The sequence below is a fragment of the Anas platyrhynchos genome, chromosome 5 (assembly GCF_047663525.1).
Source record: "Anas platyrhynchos isolate ZD024472 breed Pekin duck chromosome 5, IASCAAS_PekinDuck_T2T, whole genome shotgun sequence".
Lineage (NCBI taxonomy): Eukaryota > Metazoa > Chordata > Aves > Anseriformes > Anatidae > Anas > Anas platyrhynchos.
In genome coordinates, this window is record NC_092591.1 from 36,593,501 (window position 1) to 36,618,821 (window position 25,321).

The 25,321-nt window shown below is 48.3% G+C and overlaps 1 protein-coding gene across 10 annotated transcripts in view; it reads left to right on the plus strand.

The window, feature by feature from the left end:
• The first annotated feature begins 19,049 nt into the window (after positions 1 to 19,049).
• SLC8A3 (solute carrier family 8 member A3) overlaps positions 19,050 to 25,321 on the plus strand; it is a 97,041-nt gene continuing 90,769 nt past the window's right edge. For 9 of the 10 annotated variants that reach the window (XM_072038833.1, XM_038179487.2, XM_038179486.2 and 6 more), the window contains exon 1: positions 19,050 to 19,501. The gene's annotated coding sequence lies outside the window, so the exon portion shown is untranslated. Of the gene's footprint in view, positions 19,601 to 25,321 lie in introns of all 10 variants that reach the window. The other variant, XM_038179484.2, reaches the window with a different exon arrangement.

Consider the following 25,321-nt stretch of genomic DNA (forward strand, 5'->3'; position numbering starts at 1 on the left):
TTTGTCTGTAATAACAGACTCCTTTCTTTTTTAGTTACTTTAACTCTTGGAGGAAATATGTAAACCTTTTTTTTTTTTGGACAAGACAACACGGGTAAGTCCTCTGAGAGTTTTGCATCGCTACATTTGTAAGGTTTTGGGACTAGGAAAGAGACTGGAAGCCCTTAAAATATTGTGATGATAATATATTGATAATACTTCCATAATGCTTTCTGGTTTTGGTAGTTTCTAGACTTCCTAAATCCAAACCTAAGTATGCACAGGGGGCGCTGTAATTGCCAGACAGACTTAGTGCCTGAAAGCCTTGCCCAGCCCAGGGTTTTGTACGCAGATCTGTTAACTTGAAATGAGAAAGAGGCAGCCAGAACAGAGGGAAGGTTCTGACATCCTGTATAAAGAATGCTGAATGTTGTTTTGTCTGGGATTTTGTTGGGACACTGTTTTTTTCTGTGTTTTGCTGTCCTGAGCTGTGACCCATTCTAGGTACTGTGACTGGAGGTGGGTGCCTCTGTTGCAGCCTGTGGTATCATGCTGGGGGCACGTCCTTTCCTTCCCAGTTTGTTTTTCATCCTGATGCAGCTGCAGCAGTCTGATCTCCAGAGGTCTCCACCAGCAGATTTCAGCCAGGGATTTGTGCACCCTTTTTGTACTCGATTTGCTCAGAGTGATCCTTGGTTTGCTTTCTGTAGAGGGCCCACCTTAGGGTTTTATGTAATTACACAATGCAGGGTGTTCAGTTTTGCTTAAGTAATCCCTCAGTCGTTCATGGAACAGGAAATCATATGTATTATCTCTGGTAGAGACCATAAAATGATATAGTAGGGCCTTTTGTATAACTCAAAGGAAAATATAACTCCAGCATTCCTACAGTAATTGCAGGCTATCTGTGAGTTGGGGGAGACCGTCTGAAAACTCCACCCTTGACTCTGCAGCTACCCTTTGCAGAGAAGGTACATGGAGGATGCTGTGAATTTACCTTCTGCCAAGGGAGGACTGGCCAAAACCCTCCAAAAAGAGTCGAGGGGCAGCACCGGCCAGCTCTGCATCCTGTGGAATAGGGAGGGATGTAGGAGGCTTCTGCTGCAGGAACGGCTTTTGTGGGAAGGCAGCAATGTCTTTCATAGCCTTAGTCTCCTAGCTGATTTAATCTCAAAGATCTGTCTGGTCTAATGACACAACTTGTGGGAGGCCAGGTTTTGTTAACTGTCTCTTGCTGCTATTTTCAGGATGCGATTTTTCTATTCCGGTTGGCCGGGGGCGGAGGGAGTGTTGCTACACTTTAGGGAACACTGCAATTAGATTCAATCAAAACAATCATGATTAATAATCATGACCATTTTGTTACTAAAAAAAAAAAAAGAAGAGAAGAGTAGAGATAAATAATAAACTGTGGTTACTTTGAAGGTGATCTCTGTCTTTTTGAAGAGGTTTGAGCAGAGCTGGGAGGATTGAGCTGTCCTCAGGGGCAGACAAAGCCCCCTCTCTGCACATGGCAGCAAGCCCTACTGCAGTGTAAGCAAGCCGGTGAGTTCGCTGTCAGAAGCATGGTGTTCACCAGTCAGTGAATTGTGGTTGGTAAATCACGGATAACTGCAGCAGCTGGGCAATTCTCAATTGTGTGCCAAATAATTAGCAGAAGTATTTAAATCAATAATGGCAAGGGAAGCCACTGAAACAGCTTTGCTGAATCAAATCAGCGAAAAAGGACAGAAAATTTTCAGTCCAAGTGAAATCTGTTTACCAAAGATAGCTTCTTTCTCCCTGCGAGTGCACGGCCTCAGGGCTGTGATGCTCAGCAGAAGCTGTTACTACCTGGAGCTGCGCTTCATTATCCCATTAGTACGACTAGGAAATTTCTTGCTAGCTGCTGGCCCTGTTTGCCTGCTCCTCCCTGTGTCGTGGTCTGGGGATGCCTTCGTGTCAGGAGGCAGAGCCAAGCTGGAAAGCCACCACGTTGCGCTGCCTGCTGCAGGCCTGGGATGAGGAGCGCTGGCTGGAGAGCTTCCTGCGTGGAGCTGCAAGCCTGGGCGCTTGGAGGGCAGGGCGTTGCTGGTTGCTCAGAGGAATAAAAGCATTTATTTATTGTCTCCCAAGTTGCTGTAAAAATGGGCTATAGGGTGCAGTTAAGGCCTGGCTGGCTTCACCTGGCAGCGTCGCTGCCAGCCTTTCATGAGTGGGTGCCACAGCTCAGTGGCTTGGGCCTAGTGGGCTCCATGCCACCACCATGAGACGTGGAGGGGGCAGGCTGCCCTGGTGGCTCTGCAGCTCCTCACAGCCTCTCTGGAGCTTCTCAAACCTCACAGTGTTTTTACACAGGTATTCAGTTCACTCTTGCCTGTGTTTCAAAGGAGCTGGAAGACTGCTTCAGCTAGTCCAAGCACATATGAAAGTGTCTAGTTAATCTTTTAAAATTAATGAATTCTTAGCTTCTGTAATTGAACCAGTCATTCAGAAGGCCATCTTCCCCTTTCTTAATTCTTCTGGAGAGGTAGCTCATGTTTCTGGGTTTACAGAGGAACTCGCTTCCGTGTTCCCAAAGGATTAATTCATTATCCCTTAATACAAATTTTATACTCAAATGATCTCTGATCAGTAACTAGAACATAAAGTGCACATGCTATTTTTGTACAGAAAGATGTCCTCTTTGTCTAACTTCATTATCAAGTTGTTATGTGAGGCTTGTGTGCTGCTACAAAACATCCACCTCAAAAGGCTTTTCTGAGGTATAAAAATAAACATATGATTTTAAGCAAGTAAAAAAACCTGGGGACAGAAAAAGATGTTGTTGAAATGCTTTCAACCATTATTTTTTTTTCCCCTATGTAATATTGAAAGGGAAATTTTGGAGTGCTCATTAAAAGAAGTATCTTTCAATAGTCTAGCACTTGTGCATACAAATCAGAGGCACAAAGGGTATTTTCTTCTGAAAGAATGATGTAAAGTCAGTGTCAGTACCTGAGTTTTGTGACACTGACAATGATCCTAAAAAGAAATGTTTGTATTTTCTTAATTTTCCTACGACATAACCATTTTACATAGTTTGTTGCTTGAGGTAAAATTCTCCAAACAACTGAGGTCTAGTACCAGACTAATGTGCCCTGTTTTTTAGATTAAAAACAACCATGTTTCTGGTTTTCATTCCCTTTTGATCCTCTGTTGTTGAGATTTATTGCCTGCCATTTATAGCATTTCCAACTTGTAATTAAGGTTTCTATTTTGAATACCTAACACACAAGCAGGAATTACTGTAACTTAGTATTAGGATATGTCTTTCAAACCACAGCAGAAAATGTTTCATATGTGAGGTAAAAGCATTTAAAGCTAAAGAAAGCTTAGAGCAATCTGAAGTTACATAAAAAAAAAAGTAATTTTATAAACTAATTTCCAGTCATTTTGAACAGCTCACCTGCATCTGCATCATCCATAGACTGAATCCATAGCAGCATTTCAAGTACATTGATCACTTTGTGCAAGAAATGCTGAAGATTTTTACAATTAACTCTGTTATCTAAAATCTCCTGCATTTAAATGCCAGCCTGTCACTGGTTCCTGGCAGGCTCTTTCCCCAGGTAGCTGGCAGGGCCTTCATGGTGTGTATGCACTGGAGGCTTGAATTTTGGGGGAGCAGCAGGCTGCTGCATGTGATGAACCCCAGCTCTGTGTGTCTGCTATAAACTCAGCCCTTTCATTGCCATAAGACTATGGTGGCCTCAAAGTAGCCAAGATGCCCAATGGCATGGGAAATCTGAGTGCTACCAGCCTAGATCTGTAACCACGCAGAAGGGCATGGTTAAGATTGAAGGATGGGTGAAAGAATGGCACCCCTTTCTGTTGCTGGGGCTGGGGTGGGCTGACAGCCATCCGAACAACTAGACTGGGCTCTAAGTTTGAGTCTTGGTTGTTAGTGTCCTGTAAAGGAAGGAGATAATGAAAAAAAGGAATGCTCTTAGCCCCCAGAACGCCTTTCAGATTAAATCACTGTTTGATGGCTAACACGAAAGCTGGAAATTTTGTTCCACCAGAGATGGGGGAGTGGAATGAAAACCCATGTGTATTTTTAGCATCGCTTGTAATCATGTCACCTTTTGAAATGAAAGCATCAGTGCATTAGAGCGGAGGAGCTGGGGAGAGGACACGTTCTACCAAGAGAAATGTCATGCCCAGAGTGGATTGACTGAGTCACACGCAAGCTGGGCGCAGTGATATTAGCGCTGGCCATGGCAGATATGTCTCCTCCTTGCTGCATACTTCCTCCCCCTCCCAGCTCCTCAACTTGTTTTCCTCCCTTGTGCATCTCTGCTGGTAGTTTCCTCACGTCTCTTCCCAGGTGGTTGTATGCTCCAAATGATACCCAACCAGAAAAAAATCTGCTATGTGCAAGATGCTTTGAGCTGTTCACCCAGAGTAAATCCCTGTCCTACCCAGAGGGTAGGCAGCACTGGAAAAGCGACATTGCATACCGTAGTGGAAGCTACTTAGCAATATTTGTTTCTTTTACATATATTTTTTTCCCCTAAGAAGAAAGCAGATCTAGCACAAGGAAGAGAGGAGGGTATCTGTTCAACAACAAATGCTTATTTGCTGTTCACCTCTAAAATGCCAATGAGCATTTGTGCTGTCTAGTTTGAACTGACTGTTGACCTTGGAGAAATTACTGACTGCTGCTCTTGAAAGAAATCATGCCCTATTTTCTAAGGAAAGAGGCAGAGAAGGTTTGCCACAGTCTCCCTTTGTAATTGTGGATAAATAGCATCATTTCTCTGCTGCATCTATGAAAAGGGGATAATTCCACTTTATTCCCACCCTTGACCAGCCTTCACAGTCTGGTAAGAGGGTAAAAACTAGTTTCTGTGCAGTTACACAATGCCCAGGGCCTTGATCCTCTGCACCAGATAAATCCCTTGGTGTTGTTATCATGCAGCTCAAACCATTAGTGGTTCTTTGTAGCTGATAATAAAGCAGGGGTCACTACAATCACTGACAACACCGTGGTCTTCCCTAGGTGCTGAAGGTGCACTCATGCACTGGGCCGTTTGCTACAGATCTCTGTGCCTTGATAAAGGTGCCATCTGCGGCCTTTGCCTTGGCTCAGGTGACCTTCCTTGCCAAGCAAGGTGGACGTGAAACCACTGCTGTCATTTTTTTTTTTTTTTAAACAATTCCTGTTGTTCAGGAGCCTCCTTTGTATCTGAGAGCAGCAGGCAACTCTCACCTCTCTTCCTCCCTCTGCTTCCTCCCCTGAGTGTTGTATTAAATCCATTCTCCATTGTATTGGCACCAGCTGAAGTGTGATGTTTCTTCAGTGTGCCAAGTCTTCAGTCGCGTGTTTACACTACCTCCTGCTGCATGGCAGTCACCAGTAAGATTAATTAAGCCACAATGATTTTTCTCTTTTTTTATTTTGGTGGAAGAGCTAATGATCCAAGGTACTTTTAACAAGCTGCTGAGACTCCAAGGCTTGAGGTATACATGATGAAAAGGGAAATAAGTGGCACTTTTTTTAATCTAAGCAGTAAAATGTAGCTTTAATATATCTTTATTTTTCACTCAACAAACCCATCAGAAGTCTCAGCACAGGTCTTCCCCCCACTTCTTTTTTTTTTCATCTTACCTGGCTGTTAATGACAACAATTTCTGTTTGCACAGCACCCATCAAAGGATCTCCAGATATTTTCTAAAGGTGGATGTCTATTTTTAGCCTCATTTTATAGACGGTGAAGCTAAGAAGTAGGCAGGTTTGTGCTAGGAACTCCTTCCAGCACAGCTGTGCACCGGGGTGAGCAGAGGTGAGCTGGCTGCCTGCTGGAGCTGTGCTGGCAGATGGAGAGGTGCAGGGCTCCCGGGCAGGCTCGGGGGCTGCCTGGTGCAGTGCATAGCCAGATCGGGCTGCATCTGCCCCACATCCACCCTTCTTAGAGCAGAAGAAGAGGGTTTTTATCACCCAGACTTGCTCTCTCAGTGGCTTGGGGTTGTTACACAAGTCTGGGGCAGGGCTTTGTAGCCCACTTGCCTGCACGCTGATTCAGAGCCTTGCTGAAGCACCCCCAGTGCAGCCTGAGCGAGACCTCTCAGATCCCCAGGGGCCCTGCAGGAGTCAGGGAGTAGCCCTGTGTACACATAAGCACTTGCTCTAGGGGCTTACCCATCAGTTAAAATGGAATTACATGCTTAACTTACTAAATTACTCTAGGCTTCACTTAAGTATGTAATTAAGAATTATGTACTCAGAGATAACCATTTGTAGGGCTGGGGCTTGCTGTCCCGCTTCCACTTCCCTAACAATGCAGGCAAATTGCTTGTGCTCTCTTGTGCTCTTGTATTGTTCTGCCTGGGTAATGTTTGGGCTCTGGGACCAGCAGGTAACAGGCTGGAGGGGAATCCCCAGAGAGTACAGAGCGGTGCAAACACCCGACTTCTCCGGGAAGTCATCTCAAAACCTGGGAGCATTTCAGAGGTCCAAGCAGAGCTGTTCTCAGGTTTGGATGTCCTCCAAGCCTTTCTTCAAGGCATCTTTCCCCCTCTGGTTGGGAAGAAGCTGGCCACAGTTGTCCTCAGCCCAGCTTTTGGTGGGGCTGTTGCAGCGTCACCGCCCTACCAAGGACAATTTGATGTTTAGCAAGCTCAGCTTTGCAGAGTGAAGCTCTCGCATGCCTCCCCTGCTAGTGGTTTCTCCAAATTGCTATCAGTGTCCCAGAAGGACAGCCTTGGGGCAATGCAAGCTGCCACTCCCTTATGGTAAACCAGTACTGAAGGCTACAAACAGAGGGCTGACTGGCTGCTGTAACCACAGCCCTTGTGCTGGAGACACCCATCAGTGAACTGAGGCCAGGAGGATCACTGTGGCCAAATATGCAGGCTGCTGGACCAGCCACGTCAGCCTGCAATGCCTTGTCCTTCTGTCAGGTCCTGGCTGTCGGTGCCTCCCAAATCCCACTTTCCAGAGGGAGAGGTCCCCTGGTCCCTGTGGGACCATGGCAATCTTTGGCTGAGGCATGACAGCAGGCCAGGTGAAAGATGTAAAGGAGGGAGTGCTAAGACATGGGGGTTGCCTGCTGCAGCCTCTTCTTGTCAACCTGGTGCCTGTGTTGTTGAGTCCCCATGACCCATGTTTGTGAAGATGGGGAATGCTGACAGGCTTTTAGCTTCTCAACCTGCATTTGTGCAATTTTAAATAAATGAGACAGGTTTAGGGGCACTTTATCACTTACTTCTCATGACTCACGCTTCCTTTTCAGTGCCAATTTGCCAAAGCTCAGACAAGGCAATTTCACGTTTTCATGTGCCTGCTCTCTCTTTTATAGTTTTGTTTGTCCTGTACTTCTTTCTCCTTGTCTCTGATTGGTGCCTTTGGTGCCCCACCTGCCCTCTGGGCCCAGCAAGTTCTCACTGCAGGTGGGCTGTGTTAGTAGACCAAAACCCACCCATGGACCTGCTCCCTTGGGCAGATCTTTCTCTACACGCTTTGCAGAGAAAGAAGGATGTTGAGCAGTGTGTTTGGGGGCTCAGTGCCTTACCTGCCTCACTGAAACTGAATATCTGGGGCCTAACTTAACCCAGCTGTTAGCTCCTGCCAAACTTCACTGGTCAGCGCAGGCCCTTCCAGGCCTAACATCCCGTGCAGACCCAGGAGCTCTCTGAAGCCAAGTCCCAGTGATGGTGATTTCCCATTGTCTGTAGAAACGTACTCCCCAGTGCTGTTTGGCTATTGCCTTCTTCAGCTCTGGTCCTACAGTGGCATTGTTATGGCTAATTAAATCTGTGCTGTGCTTCTCCAGACTGCTTCATTTCAGTGGTGTGTTGAGGGACCTGGGGTGGCTGATGTAGTTTTGGCAAGATTGTTCTTTGATCCTTGGTGACAGATGAGCTGCATCGTGGCTGGCATGCCATGATGCTTTCTTTCTGCCTAGTGAAGTTTGATCCACTTGGGGCAGTAATTTAGTGGGATCACCTCTAGTATGTCTAGTATTTAAGCAGAGACACTTGCCTCAAAAGATGCCTTTGGAGCAGACACTTGCGCTAGGCTGCACTGAGATGGAAGATTCCCGGCCTGCCAAATGAGTGCTACGTTCAGTGCTCTTGGACTAATCAGGCTCTCACAGTAAGCTGCTCTAAAAACGCAGTTTCCACTATTCAAACAGAGGATTGCTTGCCACGCCAAGTAATTTCCACTTCTTTTTTCACTCCCGACATGCCAGTGACAAACTTTGTGTCACTTCAGCGTTATTGTTCAATTCATCCTGTGCATTCAATTCAGTTTTCCACAGCTTTTAGCAGCTCTGGCTCTGAAGTGTGAGCACAGTTTCATCCCCCGTCTCCTTCCTGTACAACAACTCTCCATAATAAACCACGGAAAGGCAGGGCAGTGTGCACACGTGTCTCTGAGGGAGCAGCAGCTCTTTCCGAATTCATGCCCATCACAGGGCTGTTCAGCAGCTGAACCCTCTGCTGTAGCCATTCTTTTTTTACAGCGGTGCCTCCTCGTCTCTGATCTTCTGATAGCAAATGTCTCCTTTCATGTCCTACATCAAGGCTGCCGTGCTGGCCTCCTATCCCATTTGCTCCCCTTTTTAATGCTGTGCCAAGCATATTAATGACAAGCAGCGCTGCCCTGGACCCCTTGGTGCAACCCTGGGCTTTGCTGGCTCTCTCCTTCCCATTCCTGTGTGTGAGTAGCTATTTATTGGGCTGGGGGACCTGGAGGGCTGGCCTGACATCTGGCACAGCTGGCTCTGATGTGTGCATCTCTAAACGCATCCTGCTGCCCTCTAGTGAGAAATGTCAGTGGTCCAGGCCTGGCATTGGGATCCGAAGGGGAAGGAAAGGGGCCCGTGGTGTAAAACATTTGGTGTGTGCAGATGTGGGTGTGCTTTCAGGAGCCCAGCAATGAAGGACTGAAGGATGTGCTGCTGGCCGCCGTGCCAGCTCCTTTGGGAGCACATGCCTCCTCCTCCAGGCTTTGCTGGGTACTGCTTTGCTGCCCCTAATTCACCTGATCACGTGTAAGCTTCATCCTCAGTCTAAACATGCTGCAGAACCATGAAAATCATGAGCAGGCTGACAGTGAGACTGACAGGCTATAAGGAAAAGGGAGGAGAGTGTGGGGGGGAAGCGCAAGTTACTTGACAAGTGATGATAATTAGGGTTTTTCTTCCTATTTATCATGATGTAGCTCCATGCAAGCTAGTTGGGCTGCTCTGTGCATACATACCTGAATTTTGCTGTGGCATTAGTGTGACTTTTCCCCCATTTCAACACAGGGAGTGGCTGCTCCTCATCCCCATCTCCCTTACACAGGAGGGGTCCATCCGACCTGGCTGATGCCCTGCAATACGCTGCTGCTGCCCCAGTTAATAAGGCAAGGGAGGACCCGGTCACTCCGTGTTACTGACAGCCCCCCTGGGCAGCCAGAGCACTGCGCAGCGTGACAGCTCTTGCTTGCTCTGGCTTAGCTGGGGATGAGTCACCTTGAGTGCCTGAGTTTTTGATAAATCCTGGAAAAAGCAGGGCAGTTAAATGTCAGCCAATGGGAAGATGCTGAGCTGGGGTAAGTTGCAGTAGCTCCACGGCTGTCAGGGATACTTGGCCACCAAACACCCACCAAAAAGCCTGGCTGGTTCTGCTGGCAAGTTTTGTCTTGTGTGCCTCTGTCAGAGCAACAGCACTCACCTGCAGTGAATTTGCTGGGGTGAGGCTGATGAGATGCTCCACAGCTCCTAAGGAACCTGCAGTGCTGCTGGTATTTGCCCTCCCTTTTGAGACATCAAGGTTTGCCTTATTACTGAGGCCAAGCAGACAAAGAAAGGCTCCATCTTCCCTTGGTTCTCAGGAATTTTGTACAGAAGCAGCTAAGAAAATGCCTCAATTTCTGCCTAATCTACAGCTCTTTCCAGCTCCTGAGCTGTCTCTTTAGTCAGTTTAGAAGCTGATAGGAATTATTGATCTCATTTACCCTCTGTATATCTTGACTGATTCTTTATTTGGAAACCAAAGTCTTGAGATGTGGAGGAAAACCAAAGCTTGTCTTGTGGGCTGGAACAAAAGTGTGCTTCTGCATATCTGAAATCTATAAGAAGGCTTTGTGTTTCTACAGGTCATGCTGAAACACTGAGACCCACTTCTGTGCTGTGGAGGGGACTCTGGCCTCCTGGTCCTCCAGCAAGAGCCTCTTTTGTGGCCACCCTTGTGTGCGTTTCTCCAGCTTACCTGAGCTGCCAGCTCTGGGGACCAGCAGCTCCTGCTCAGGAGGAACGCTGCAGTCAGCATCCCTGTCTCTGCCAGGCAGCTCCATCACTTCAGGGCAGCTCCTGCCAGTCCTAACTGAGGCGTAAGAGACAGACCTGACTCTTCACTTCCAGTTAGTGTTGCACAGGCTTCCCCCAGAGCTGCAGCTCTCATTTTAGGTCTTATAAGCACGCTTGATGCTCAGTCCTAAGAGCACTGGGTTCCACGGAGGATATGGTTGACTCTTTAACCACAGAAGCAGCGAGAGCTGCCTTTTCTGAAAGCTGTGCTCATCAGTGAGGTGAGTTTCAGATAATCTGCCTGCAGGGAAGAACAAGAAAAAAATCATTCTTAATCCCGGACATTTCTTGACCTACTTCCCAGATGTTTCCTTCCCTACTGCCATCTGCGTTCTGTAAGAACAGAAGTTTTGCAAGGAAAATTTCTGTGTGACTGTTAGTAGTTAAGCACAATTTTGTTTATTGGATGCTTTAGAAAACATAAAGAACAGCTAAGTGCACAGACTGTTGCATCCAAATGATTTACTGCTTTGCCTTTTATAGCTCTTGATTACATCAGGTTGCTGCATCAATATCTTGTCTATTACATTTCAGCTTGATGGGCCAGTGAGGCAAGGGATATTATTGCTGGGTGGATTTTTCTGCTACGTTGGCAACTCAAATAGCTTTTCAAGGGGACGTGGTGCAGATCCCCCAAAGTTGGGAAAGCAATTAAAACTCATACATGTTCAGATGCTTGTCCAACCCATAGAACTAAAATTAAAATTGTTTTCATGAAACATGCAGGGTATTTTCTTTAGGACTGTCTGGCTGTGCTTGGGCAAAACCCTTGAGGACCCAACAAAGCTCACAACAGGAATGGATTCCTGGTGCCCTGACAGCTCCTGCAGGGCTACATCCTTTATCCAAACCCAAAGGAGACTTCATTCAGTCTTAGCTATGCTACTCCTGTCCTGCTGTGGTTCCCATTGCTTTTCCATCCCCTTCAGCTGGCAAGCCAGCTCTTCCTGCAGGATGCAGAAGGTGTCAGAGTGAAGGTAACCAAGGTTTTGCCCTCAGTGTGTTGCCTCCATGATTGCACCAGAGGATGGGGGAGAGGAAAGGTCTCGGTGCACTTTGAGAGGTCTTTCCTCACAGAAGAGAGAAGTTGGGCTAGAAAAGCCAGTATTAAAACAGTTCACTGAGGTCTTGGTGAAAGTGGCAATAGTTGTGACCATAGGCCCTGGAAAACGATGGGTTGGAGTGGGCAGGGAGGAGATGAGGAGGCTCCCTGTTGAAAACCATCAACACTTCAATCTCCTACTTTAGCTGGAGCTTGTGCCTCACTCATGCACATCTCTAAATCAGATATACTTCATACTGCTGTTCTTTGGCTGCACGATAGACACAACGAGTGATGGCAGGAAATTGAACACACAACTGCATGTCTGTGGCTGTGGGGGATGTGATGGCATTAGCAGTCTGACCAAGCGTCCCTTTCTGGTGGCTCCAGAGCTCACTGAAATACAGTATAGAGCCTCAGATCCAATTTCCTGTTCTCCTTTATCCAGGATGTACATGTCAATCACAGTGGCCGCCTGTCATTATCAGGTGATCCATCATATTAAAGCAAGGGGGAAGGAAAAACCACAGCAAAAAGGAAAATTAATGCTTTGCAGTCTTTGAAGTACTTCCCCTTTCATCCTAGCCCGTAAAACCCTGCTTTAGTTTTGTGCCCTGGCCAAGGGGTTTGAGTCTGTCCCAGTGCTCTAATCTTCTTTTCCAGTTTGGACACGGGTGGAAGCCATCATCATCTGCACTTTGCTAAAATGACTGGAAGCTCTGTGTCCTTCCCCCTGTGCTCTGTGGTAACGTTGGGCTGGTCAGGAGCTCATGCACGGCTCTCTGTAAGCACCTCTGGCAAGGGAGAGCTCCTAAACTAGTGGGCATGGATGGGTGTGAGGAGGGGTTGTTCTCTTCTTCTGCAGCAGGCCAGAGAGGGCTGTCCATAGCTCAGGAGTGTGCGTTGTCTGAATTGGGCCTACGAGGTTTGGAGGCCCATGGCATGGCCGAGGCCAGCGCAGTGCTCAGAGAGCTGAGAGTGCTGAGCACAGGCACCTGGGTGTGAGTTGGGACACTTGGTGCTTCACAGCCTGGGGGTCTGGGCTCAGAGCCCTGCTTCTCCACTGCTGAGAGGTGACAGAGAGCCTCCCCTGGCAGCAGGGCTCTGGTACACGCGTTTTATTTATTTACTGAGCGCTGTTGACAAGTCTGTGAAGGAAACTTCCTCTGCTCAATGTCCCAGCACCCTGGGGGGTTCTGTAGCAAGGACTGGAGCTTGTCTGTGTGTTTCTGTCAAAGAGGAAGGGTGACCTGGTTTGCAGCGTTTTGTCTCGCTGGTTTCCCCAGCGGTACCTGGGGTAAGGGAGAAGGCTTGGTGGCTGAGAATAAACCTGCAGCTGCACTGAGGAGAGAGAGGTTTTACGTCCCCACCTTCTGTGATGAAAATCACAGTCATAAAATTAATCGGTGATTTCACACTTCCTGATACACTATGAAAATGATTAGACACAGCAGCAGCTGGGGGAAGTGACAGGACTCATTGAGGCTGTGGTCCTTCTAATAATATTTCTTTTTCCTTTCTTGAACCTACATTCCTTGTTCATGAAAGCTGGTAATGGACTTACCATCTCAACGTGTCCACCGAAGATGTCCAGCTTGTGTCCTGTGGGGCATGGAGCTACCCTCCACTCTGCTTTTCAGTAAGGAGGAAAGATGTGAAACACCACAGTAATATAAGCATGCTGAGAAGGTGAGGGCTCGCTCCATCTCCAGATGCCAGTGAAACCAGTGAGAGGGTGGCGGTAGGGACAGCAGCTGCAGGAGGAGTGCAGGATTCATTGCAGGACTAGCTGAAGGGGGATCTGAGCACAGCAGGTCCTGCTGCTCTGGTGGTGTGAGTAGAAGTGTGTAACACTGAGGAGGCTGCTCCATGCTGATGCCTCTCCTGGGATGCTCTTTCCCTTGTCTAGTAAATACTAAGGTCTGTAATGAGCCACATAATGGGTGTACTGAACCACACCTTGATCCTCTGGAGGGCATTGCAGGCAAGTGTCAAGTAATTAGCCCTTGCAGCTGTCTTGGGAGGTGAGAAATGCCTCACTGCAGGTCTCTTTCTGCAAGCCATGGGGTGCAGATCCACTGCTGAGGAGAGACAGACAGAGCTCCTCCAGGCTCACTGTGTGTAAGTGTTTTGCTGACAAAGAGCAAGGGCTGAACCCACAGTGCAAAGGGGCTGGTGGGGAGAGGCAGGGGTGAGCAAGAGATAGCATGTGGATGGGCCCGAGCCTGAATGTAGACAAAATGTGTGTTAAGGCAAACCTCAACTTTTAGGACCACCTGAATAAACCATCACTTGAAGGGATAACCAATGTTTTATTCAGGACCACTGCTTCACCCAGAACCTCAACACATGTCAGAAAGACAGCTGTAATGAGAGACTAATGTCCTCAGTGCTGAGGGTGGAGGCAGACCCAGCCTCTTCCTGGGGAGGCTGTCCCTGCCCCTGGACATCACCAGAGTGGTCTGGGGCCTGGCTCCGTGCCCAGAGCATTCATCCCCGTGTGCTACCTGGGGAAAGGCCACGCATACCCTGGGATGATGCACCTCTCCAGTGCCTCCATGGCACTCCTTCACTCCTTTAATTAAACTCTTAACGTTCATTAACAGCTGATGTTAATTTACTTTAAAGGTCTTTTTCCCCCTGAGTTTTATAAACTGGGATCGGAGTCTCCCGGAGGGAAGCACGGCTTTCTTCTAACTGCTGGAGGGGAAGAGGCAATCTGGCACTCTTTGCTTTGTCCCAGTTTTTTAAAGGAAGAGGCACTATTGCATAGGAGACATTTTTAGTAGGTCTCAGCTGTTTTGCTAAGAAAATTATTACGTTCACCTTAAGGGAATAGTAAAATCTTATTCTATCTTTATCCAGCATTTATTGTTATCCCCACTGGACTCTGCTATCAAGGTCTGTAGCTGTGCTGTCTGGTAGCATCCCCTGAGGTCTGGGGCCTTCAGCTCTAGCATCCTGCACGCTCGAAGCAGTGGCAAATCACTGTGTAAAATCTTATGTGTGGCCTCCCAGCAGCTGTCCTGAGGTTAGGGGGCAGGGGCACCCACAGGCCACGTGCAAGGTATCAATACCTGCTACCTGTGTGCTCTGTGTGTAACATAACCCTGACCACTTTTAATTAACAATAGCAACACAAGTCAGCAGCACAGACAAATAGCGAGACTGCTGTCTAGGGAGAAGCTTACCCAAAATTTTGAAGGAACAGGCAAAGGGGGGAGAATCTGAGAAAAGCATGTGAAAGCCAGCTAGTGCACAGTGAATGGCTGAAGCACCAGCTGCTGCTCTACAGTAGCTGTGAATCCTCCTCTCCACAAAGGCCTGGCTTAGTTTTTAGAAATGTGGATTTTTCTGGTGTTATTAGCCAACGTGTAGTGCAGGAAGCAGCAGAAAAAAATCTTGGTGCCAGTGTTTAAAAGGGAAACCAGAGTGGTAGAGGTACAATCAATTTTGTCTTCCTTGGGTTTTGAAATCAATGAAATGTGAGCTTTTCCCATTGATTTTTGGAATCTGAAATGATTTTGGGAAGCTATTAAATAAACTGACATGTTTGAGAACCAAATCCTCTTCTAGAGCTTTGTGAGACACATATGGGAGCCCACCAGAATGCACTGATATGCTTGCAGACTTCTTTCCATGCTAATAGCTGTTGCTGTCACATCTGTGATGCCAAACCCCAGCTGAGGCAGGGCTCCCTGCTCCTCTGTGAGAGTGGGGAGAGGGACAGGTCCAATCCAATTCCACAATCTGAGCCTCGTGTACTTGTTCACCAGCTGAGAAATGGGTGCAGCTCCAGCATTGTGAGTGCTGGTTGCTAATTATTAGCCACTGCAGCTGGAAGAGGCCTTCTAGGTCTTCTTGAGCCCTTTGTCCAGGCACATACTCCAGTGCTGTAAGCAACAGAGTCCTGTTGGTCCTTCCTGGAAAAATTGTATGCTGTAAAACCCCTCCCAGATATATACTATAGTTTATAACAGAGATGGTATGGAACTATTGCTATAAGTTGCCTAGAAAGAAGGAAAGTCCTGAGCAACACAGACCCTGACCCCAAACTAAACCTCATGGGAAGCTCTGTGCTGAGCTTTGACTAGAGGAGCTTATGTTAAAGCCACATCTGTGGATCAGAGTGATCAAAAGCTTTCACTCCTTCCTGATCAGTGCACAAAGGCTAAACAATGAACAAGCAATGTTTCATCCTTCCGTGCTTGTCTGTGGCAGGAATCCATTTGCTAGGACCTTTGGAGGAACAGCCTGCTGGTCATGGTAAGCAACATGAAGTCCTATGGACTGTCCCAGCTATCCCATGGCTTGTCTGATGGGCTCTTATGCATCAGAGAGGAAGTGCATAAAGCCCTGCTTGGCCCTCAAAGCTCCAGTCATGTTTAGAAAGAAGGCTTTTATGGGGGGGTGGTGGAGGGGGTGAAGGCAAAAAATTTATGTTTAATCTGGATTCATTTCCTCTGTAATCAAAAATAGCCTTGAAGCTGTCTCCTACGTGATGACTCCTTTCCTCTTTTTCCCCTAGAAAGTAATTTTTTTCTCAGATCTGGAACTTCATTTCAAGGCTCTGCAGATGCATCGTACTAATAAATGTCACATTAACCCATCTCTTCTGATATTAACTTGAGCAGGCACCTGATGAAAGCTGATGAGGTAGGAAAAGCAAAGCTATGAAAAAATAACATGATACAAACCAGGTGCACCAAGACCAAACCTAGAATGAGAGTAGGGAGTTGTGCCAGACCCTTGGATACAAACTTAGGGCAGAAGCAGTGGGACTGTTTGTATTTGAGTGACAAGAGTAAATGTGGATCATGTTTGTGGCTGTCCTTTAGTAAGTAGACCAAGAGCTGAAAGACCAGAGGACAGCAAGTTGGTGGGGGACAAGTTCTCTGGACTTGCTCAGCTAGGAATTTTCCAAGGAAGAGCCAAGCATGCAGCTTGGATGTATCAGTCTAAATTTTGGATGGGAGCTGTGTGAAATTCTTACCTGTATGTGTTAAGTGCATACTAGGTGGATGAAGGAGTAGGAATAGATCCTTTCTGGCTCAGTTAAATGCTCCCCGAGTTTCTTCCAGAACTTGTACAACACTGGCAGTGTTCTGTTTTGCTTTTTAATTGTATGTTGCAAGTCAATGCCTGTTACGCAGGTTGTCTTTATCGACAGTGCTGCTGTCAGGTACATTCTGCTGGCAGCATCTTTATTAACAGCATGGTTGCCAGCGGAAGAGTGAAGCCGTAAGATGTTGAAATCATGGATTAAGTTAGAAGAATTTTTTAATGTTAGGTGGACAAGGAAAGGAGAAAGTCTATATTTCTTGTTCTGCTCCAACTCTCAAGAGCTCAGAGAGGCCTTTCTGGTTCATAAGAGATCTTGTCTCTCTGAGATTTCAGTTTCAGGTGATCATGGAGGAGTCTGAAAGGGAATGGTTTTTGCTTTACAAATTTTGTATTTGTTGTTGTTGCTGCACAGTGTAATTATTAAATATGCTCGTCATTCACAGAGAAAGAAAAGCTTTTATGAAACAAATCATGTATGTTTGTTAAGTATATTAGTATTTGATGGTCTTTCAGTAGTTTTAGTTTAGATTAGGTAACACTTGAAACATCATGGGACCTTGGTATTCATTAAAAACTGCAATCCAGCATTGTTTAGTGAAATGGTAATAAGCAGTCTAATAGTTTGAAATCCCTGTATTTTATTTGCCAAAACTAACATAAAGATAAATTTATTAGTGCTAGTATATAATGTGTTTGTATGCTTTCATCTCAAGTTAGTACCTTGCAAGCACACCTTTAAGACTAAGGAGATAAAAAATTTCATATACTCCCTGTTGTGATGAACATTTTCTGCCTGAACTGAGCAATGCAAGACCAGGCCCATATGGAACAGGAGGAAAGAGAGAAATGCCTGGGAGCATTTCTTAAATATATTAGGCATGATTTTATGTCCGTAGCTGAGGAGATGAGGTGAAATGAAAAGTCTGCGTACAATAAAGAGCTCTGTCTGTCTGAAGTTATTTTCAGCTGTCAATTTGTGTGCCACCCCCAGGGCTGGTTCCTGCCACGAGCTTCTCCTAACCACCAGGCCTTGCTGCCAGGCCTGTTCTCTGGGACCTAAGCACAAGTGGTTGTTTGGGATGGCCTGATGGAGAACCCTACCTTAGGAGGGTTCCCCTGTGCCAGCCAGGATCTCATCCTCCCCTTGGTGTTGGAGAAAGCTGGAGAGCTGGCATCTCCTGTCCCTTGGCAGAGGTGTGAGGTCTGAAGGTGGCTGCCCAGAGGATGGCTGGTGTGGGCTGGCACCAGCATCCCTGTGTCCCTCTGGTCCTGGTCCACCTTTCTGCCTGGCCACTACCTTGTTTGGGTTATCTGGGGACCACAGGAACAGCAGGGAGGGCTGGGGAAATACAGGGCTGAGGCTGAGCCCCATGAGATGGTCTGTGCTGCTGTCTCCTACTCGTTCACCCCACCTGGCAGCAACGGCATCCTCCTCCAGCTGCCCTGGTCTGCATTTCCAACTGTGGACTGCAAGTAGCCAGACCAGAATCAGTAACTGCTCCTCCAGGTCTCCAGATCCCTTCTGTCCTAACACCTTGGAGGCAGGGGCTGCCCTGTGCATCCATAACGAGAAGGTAGCAGCTGATTTTCAGGGACTCAGAGGTCTCCCAGCTTCTCTCTGGAGGATGGAATAGCCCACCCCTGGGCAGAAAGACCCTGCCCCATGCAGCTGCCTCAGGGGTTGTTACCTTACAGCACCTGGGTTTTGTGGCTCTCCAAGGAGTGGAAAGCCATGCCAGAAGGTAAAGCTGCTGGAGACACACATCTGCCCATAACTGCTGTGGTAGCGGCTTGCAGAAATAGGGAGAATTGCAAGGGGAGACAAACCCATGTGCAAACACTGCTGTGTGTCTTGTGTAAGCTACAAAGCTACTCTCCTGTTACACGGCCATGGAAACCAGCCCCCAGTCATCTTCTGCCAAAGTCAAATAGCAACTTTGGAGGCAGTGTGTATTTTTTGCCTTAAAATGACTTGCTGTCTCACAAGTTACTATTTGACTTTTTTTTTTTTTTTTTTTTAAAAAAAAGGGTGGTTTCTGCAAGCGCAAACCAAAGCACATAGCTTCAAATGGTTACCAGGACTAATGCTGCCTATGTAATTACATTGCCTATATTTAATCTCACTGAAGTGTTTGGCAGATCCCTTGAATTTACGATATGCAGTCAATATCTTCTGCTCTGAGGTTCAGCTACTGTGTGTGTCCCTTCCTTTGCTTGAAATGCACAAAGTCAAGTCAATATACTTGGAGGGTAGGGTGCAGGAGCGACCGCGGCTCCATGAGTGTGTGCCTACATCTATATATACACCATGGAGATCTCACAGGGATGTGTGTGTGCATGTTACATGCAAGACAGCTGCTCTGCTTGTATTTGTTTTGGAAAGGGTTTGCTCTGGTTTCATTGTGGCTTCGTTTAAACAATCTGAAAATCCCCCCTTGGGTTCAGAAGAATAAATATGCATGGCTTGTAATTCTGTTGCAGCTCTCGCTCCCAGCTGATAGGGTGACGTGGAGTTTGGAGGCTCGCAGATTGGCTTTTTGATTTGGCTTCTTGCTGCAGTTGTGCAAACCTCGCCGTCTCCCAGAAATCAGGCTCAGCGCTCCGCCGCGCACCGCGATGCTGGGAAGCCTGGGCACAGCCCCGGCGCTGTGAGAGCGGGGAAGCCCAAGCAGATTCAGTTGCAATCTGGGGTACAACCCATTTTCCTCCCACCACCCCCCCCTAGGACCATCTCCATCCTCCTCCCACCTTCTCCAGCTCTCCCTTCCCTCCCCAAACTAGCCGGCGCGGAGCTGAAGACCGAGGCTGGTGGATTTATCAACATTTTACGCGTGTCCCCCCCACCTCCACCCCCTTTTCCAGATGCACCTCCCCGCTCACCCTGACAGCTGCAAAAGAGAGCACAGGTTTCGTAGCGAGCACGGCAAGTTGGACTGACATGCAGAGGAGAAGCCCCCGCACGGCGCCGGTGACTGCCCCCGGGATGCAGTGAGCTCCGTTAGGAACCGGAAGGATTTAGAGCCAGCTGGAGCCCCCCCACTCTCCAAACAGAATAACAATCATAAAAATAAAGTCAGGAAAGCAGCCAGAAGGGGTAAGTACCAGGGTGCTACCCCCCTGCTCCGTAGGGAAGGCGAGGCTGCCGCTTGGGTGTCCTGCCACCGAGTGCCTGCTCACGCCTCGCATGCGGATGGTAGGGGGGGCTCCGGGGAAGGGGGGGGTCCCCATATTTTGGTTTTCTGGGCTCAGCCGTGTCCCCGCGGCGGCTCTGCGTGCGTGTGTGTGTGTGTGAGTGTGTGTGCGTGAGTGTGTTGCGGGGGCAGCGCTTTGCGTACGGCGCCCAGCCGCCGCTGCAGCCTGCGCGCCGGGGAGGGGGCGCGGGGCCGGGGCCTGGCGGCGCTGGGGGGGGGCTCCACCGGGGGGATAACGGGGGGGACCCCCATCCCGGGAGCCCTCCCTCTGCTAGGGGGGGTGCCCCGGCCCGGCCCGGAGCTGCGCGGCCCGCAGGGATGCCGTGGAAGGGGGGGGGGTGGTGGTGCCTGGGGAAGCTCCTCTCATGCAGTGCTATAAATTTATTTTCTCATTATTATTTTTCATTTTTTTTTCCAATTTTTCCTTTTCCCCCTTAATTTTATTATTGCTATTATTATTATTATTATTATCCCCCCCCCCCTCCCCACAACGGGGGGGCTGGGCCATCTCTTGCTGGGGGCCCCAAGGCCGCCGTCCCGGGCAGCTGTCGCGCTCTGTCCGCCGGTGCCGGGTTGTTTACCCCCGGTGTCAAATATAGCTGGCTGCTGCGCCCGGCTGCCCTAAATAGGGCACGGGGCTGCCTGCGGGGCCCCGCAGCCCCCGGCCGCGAGAGGGGGAGAGAAATTACACATACACGCACACACACGCACGCTGGCCTAAATGTTGGGTGATTTCTTGCTCTCCCTCCCGCCCAGCCTCTTGTCAGGGCTTTATTTTTTTTCACCTGTGTCTAAAGTATCGCCCTGGGCTGGAGATGAAACCACTGACGGTGTTTTCTTTTTTTAAAAAAATTATTATAATTTGAATTATTCTAAAACGTGAGGATATGGGCATTCCCCCCCCCTCTCCCCCAAGTGGAAATGTGGAGTAATAGTTGGCTTCCTGGCTCCGTGGTTTATTCCTGGGCTTGTCTGGGGGATTTCACCCAGAAAATATGTTTCAGATCTAAGGTGAGATGCTGGAGGAACTGCATGTGCCATACGCACATCCTCCCGTCCGTGTGCATATATGCATGTTTCTTTAATCCTTCACATCTCATAGAGCAAAAGGGTGATTTTCTTGAGCAGTTTTTTTACCTCTGGAGAGGACAGTGCTCGAAGACTTAGGTAACAGTCAGCAGCACCTTCCCAGCCAAGAGCACTCATCCCGTGCTCTCTGGGGGCACGGCGGGAGGCCTGCCAGAGCAGAGCTGGCCTTGGGGGACTGCTGAGACACGGAGGCCTTGGAGATGCTCTGGAGGTTTGGTGCAGTGGGGAGAGCATCGCTCCCAGGCGGCACAAACATTTCTAGGGAGTTCCCAGTCCTGCTCCATCCACTGCTGTTGCAGGCATTTGTTTGCCCTGGCAATGGTTTCGCTAAGAAAGTAATTCACGTTTGATGCTTGCAGTCAGGCTTCTGTGGTCAACTGGAACGAGACTTGTTTCCTGAGCAGGAGGAGTAATGTTAGGAAGGAGCACGTCCAGCTGCTGCCAAGGGCCAGCTGGGGAAGAGCAGGAGCAGCACAGGAACCCTCGGTTCTGCTGCTAGCTTGCAATGTGATGGGGGTATGTTGGTCACCCTCCGGTTGTAAATAAAAGGGGTTAACACCAGCCAGGGTGGGGAAGAAGAGGAATTAATGTGAATAGGTGGTAGGTGCAGTAGAGCAGCCTGTTTTTTTTTTTGTTTTTTTTTTTTTTTTTTCTTTCCTCCAAGCCAAGTATGAATCCTATTCTAGGAAGTCGGTGGTTCAAGCATTGCCCAGATGCAGAAGGTACAGCAGTAATCCCCCTGCCAAGGTCTTGTGTGAGGGCAGTGGAAATGCAGGTGGGCTCCCAGCCTCCGTGGCAAGCCTCTGGTGTGCTGGTGGGCACGTGGGTTCACGTCTCATTTACACAAAGCAGCTAATGATGTTTTCCAGCCCTTTATGGGGATTTGGTGAGGACAAGCTTGCCCCAGCCAGTATATGATGGTGTGCATGGGGGCCTGGCCTGACCTGCTGCCACGTGTGCCTGGTCCCACATCATTTCAGAGGGTCCTTCCTTACACAGGCATCCTCCATCCCCAGGGAAGGGAAGAGCCATAACTGAGTGTGTCAGCAGTTTTTATCAGAAAGCGAGTTAAGATGTATTTCCTCCACCAATATTTTTTAAAGTGAAGCGCTACACAGATAAATGGTCTGTCTGTCAGGGTTTTGTTTGCTTGTTTTAAACAAACAGCATCGGTCTCCTCCCCTAAGCTTCCCCAATGACCAAACAGCGTTGACAAATAGTTCCTTGTTCTTGTTGTTGTGTTTCAGATGCCTTTCATGTGCTTCAACAGTTAAAAAGATGGCTTTGATTGTCTGCCAGGTATTTTTTTTTTAATCAGGCAGTAATATCTAATTCAGTATTTTAAAAAAAATGAAGGAAATTAGATTATGCAGACAAGAAAAAATCTCCGTAATATGGAAAATGAATCTCTGTAGCCAGGAAATTGATAGTTGTGATGCTCTGTCTACCATTACCCACTGTGTTTAGGTATTGTGGCACAGATTAATACTATTGTTGATTTAATGTTTAGATAACAGCAACTCCTAAAGGCATCAGCCCAGCTGGGGGCCCATGTTTCTAAGTGCCGTACAAATGTCTAATAAATGACAGTCTCTGTCCTGAAGAGTTTTGTGTGCTGCGAGATGTGATATCATAAGCTCCTCTTGGGGCACATCTAAAGCACTTTCTGCACAGCTGAGCTCGTGGCCTGGTGTTTGCTGATTTCAGTGATGTGGGGTTTGGGGCAGTAAGCGAGCTTGGTGTCCCTGCTTAGCTCCAGAATGAAATCTGGGACCCACCCCAAGGCTTGGTGTCCTGCAGCATGAAGGGCCCATCGGGCCGCTGGGGGAGTAAGATGGTGAAGGCAGTAGCTGGCTTCCCTCCTTTCCCTCTGCTTTCCCTGCCTGGATGTTTTAAACCACAGACTCTGGGTGATGGCCATCGCAGATGTATGTGCACAAAGGCCTCCTGCTCTCCGGATTTTGCAGGAATAACAAGGCATCAAGCAGCAGTGATGTGTCAGGCCAGTCTGAAGGTACCACCACCCCCGTCTTGCCAGTGTTGCAGTGAGGAGAAGCAGGTGTTGTTCCTGCAATACAGTGTCACAGGGTAATTAGTTCAGCCCATAAGACACATTTATAAACAGGTGACCAGCAGGCCCCCATGCTCCTTCGACTCTCGGTTTTCTGGTAATTCTGTCTTTAAATCCGCTTGCTGGAGCCTTTGATCACACAGCTGAGCTGTCACTGATGTCTCTGACAGTTGACATCATGGAAGAGAGGGGAGCTTAGGGCTCTTAACATTTCTTTTATGATGATAGCTTGTTTTCTAACTAAACACTCCAATGAGGATTTTCCATCAGAATAAAACAGGGAGCTTTTCCAGAGCACTCAGATTTAGGAAGAAGCTTCTGTTTCCATTCAGCATTTCCATTCACTAGCAGATTATTTCAAGGCTGCAAAGCTGGGCTTGCTCTATTTGCTTCTTTAGCATACTCTGCTGTCTTTTTACCTAAGCCTCCTAACTCAGGACAACAGCAGAGACAGCCAGGTCAAGAGCAATCAGAAATACTAAATATCCTTTGCTGCTGGGCATGTTTTGCATCCAGGGAGGTGTCAAAGAGCTTTAGAAACTGTAGACATACGAGACTGCATTGCCACTGCTTTCATCATCTCCCACTCCTGGACTGGTACTTGGAGGCTGTCTCAAAGCAAACAGCAGCAGTATCCAGCAGCAAGGCAGGGCACGGTTTTAATCAAGAGAAATGTGGCATTGCAGGATGTACGTGTGAGAGGGGACTTTGTAGATCTGACTGGTGGAGGTTGCGTGGAAGGTGACATGTCCAGGAGTGAATATGGGGCCTCCAGTGCCAGTGATGCAGGGTGCCAGGGTGTTGGTGTGTTGGTGAAAGCTGGTTTCCTTCCCCAGGCCACAGCAGGGGCAAAACCAAGGTTGGCACATGTCAACGGCTCACCCTGCTGCTGGGCTGCCATGCTGGCTGAATGTGCCCTAGCTCCCCCTGATGCAAGTAATGGTAGGAGGGAGTCTGTCACCAGGGTCTAGGCAGGCTGTGAAACCCACCCCAGGGCTCCTGGTGCCCCATCCCACAGCTCCCTGTGCCCAAGGAGGGGAGGGCAGCGCTGCCTCTGCCTTGTGCTGCTGCCCTCTCAGCTGCTGATGGATGGGGGCTCACAGTAGGGCTCTGCAAAGAAGCTGTTGTCTTGTCCTCCCTGCTGTGGGCAGTCAGGAGTATTTACTGTGGGGACACTATGGCCTGGATGTCTTGGTTTTCCACCCTGAGGTGTCCATTCCTTGGTGAGAAGTAATATTTTGATGTAGAGTTGAAAGTTCACCTTAATCATCTTCAGTGCTTTTGACTGGGCTGATGCAGCGACCCTCAGACACGCACATTGGTTGGAAAAACTGCAGATGGAGAAGTTTCTGCCTTTGTGTAGTGGGACAAGTTGATAAATTGTCCAGCAGATGTTGCAGGATTCACAGCTGCAAGAGGCAAACCTGCCCCTGCCCATCCAGCTAATGCCCCTGCCATGCTTGTCATTTTTATTTGGGTTTCTACAGCCTTCCCACCCTGGCTGCTTCTTCCTGCTCCTATTCCACCCCCTGCAGGCTACTGGCACAGCAAAATGTGCGGCCAGGTGTTGGATTCAGTCTGCTTTACATCCAGATCAGTTCCTGGTCCTTACTGGTGGCATAGCCATGCAAACGGTTGTGCCAACAAAAAAGCAAGAGGTAGCGCAGAGTGGGAGCAAATGACCGGAGGTGAAAAATGCTTGGCTTGGCTTAAGAAGCCCTGCTTCCACCTGTAAAGCCTCTGCCTGAATTGCCTGAAGCAGTTAAGGCTTGGAGTTGGTTCAGCCTTGAAGTCTGCTCTTGATGAGACGGATAGTCCTGAATGCAAATTAGTCGCAAAGAAGCTAAGAGCGATGGGGTCTGCAAAATGCTTCCTACGCTATTAAGACACACAAATAGCAGGGAAAAAAAAAAAAAAAGAAAAAAAAATTTTATATAAAATCTTCCCCAAAACAGGTACAGGGGTTGATCCTAGTTGAAAAATCCAATCAAACACAGAGAGCCCAGGCCAAGCTATTTCTCAGATGCAGCATGCCAAATGGACCTAGGTTCTCATTTTACTCTCATTTTGAAGAACTTCCCCTCTGCTCCCAATTCTTTCAAGTCCCTTGAAAGCCTCGCACCAGCACTCAGCATTTCATCAACAACAATCTCACCATGCTGAAGCCTCCAGACCTCATTCGCAGGCCATGCAAATGGGAGCGGTGCCAACTGTTTTATTAGGTTTGCACCCCCAAAAACCACTAGCAGAGAAAGATCGGACTCCTTGTCCTTGTGGAGCAGCAGTGGGCTGTTTGTGCTGCTGCCCTGTGCTTGCTGAGTGTGCTGTGATTAATTAGCCAGCATGCTACGGCTGTGAGAGCCCTGGGGGAGCTGCCTGCCTCGGGGCTAATTGGGTGCCCCTGCGTGAGGACCTGAGTGCCAGAGTGAGATGGAGGTCTTGGAGGTAAAAGGCAAGCTGGATCTCTCAGTGTGGGCTTTTATTTTGTGAAGAATCCTGATGAGGGATAATGACATGCTGCTGCTTTTGTTTTGGCAGCCCCCAGACAGGAGCGAGCCTTTCA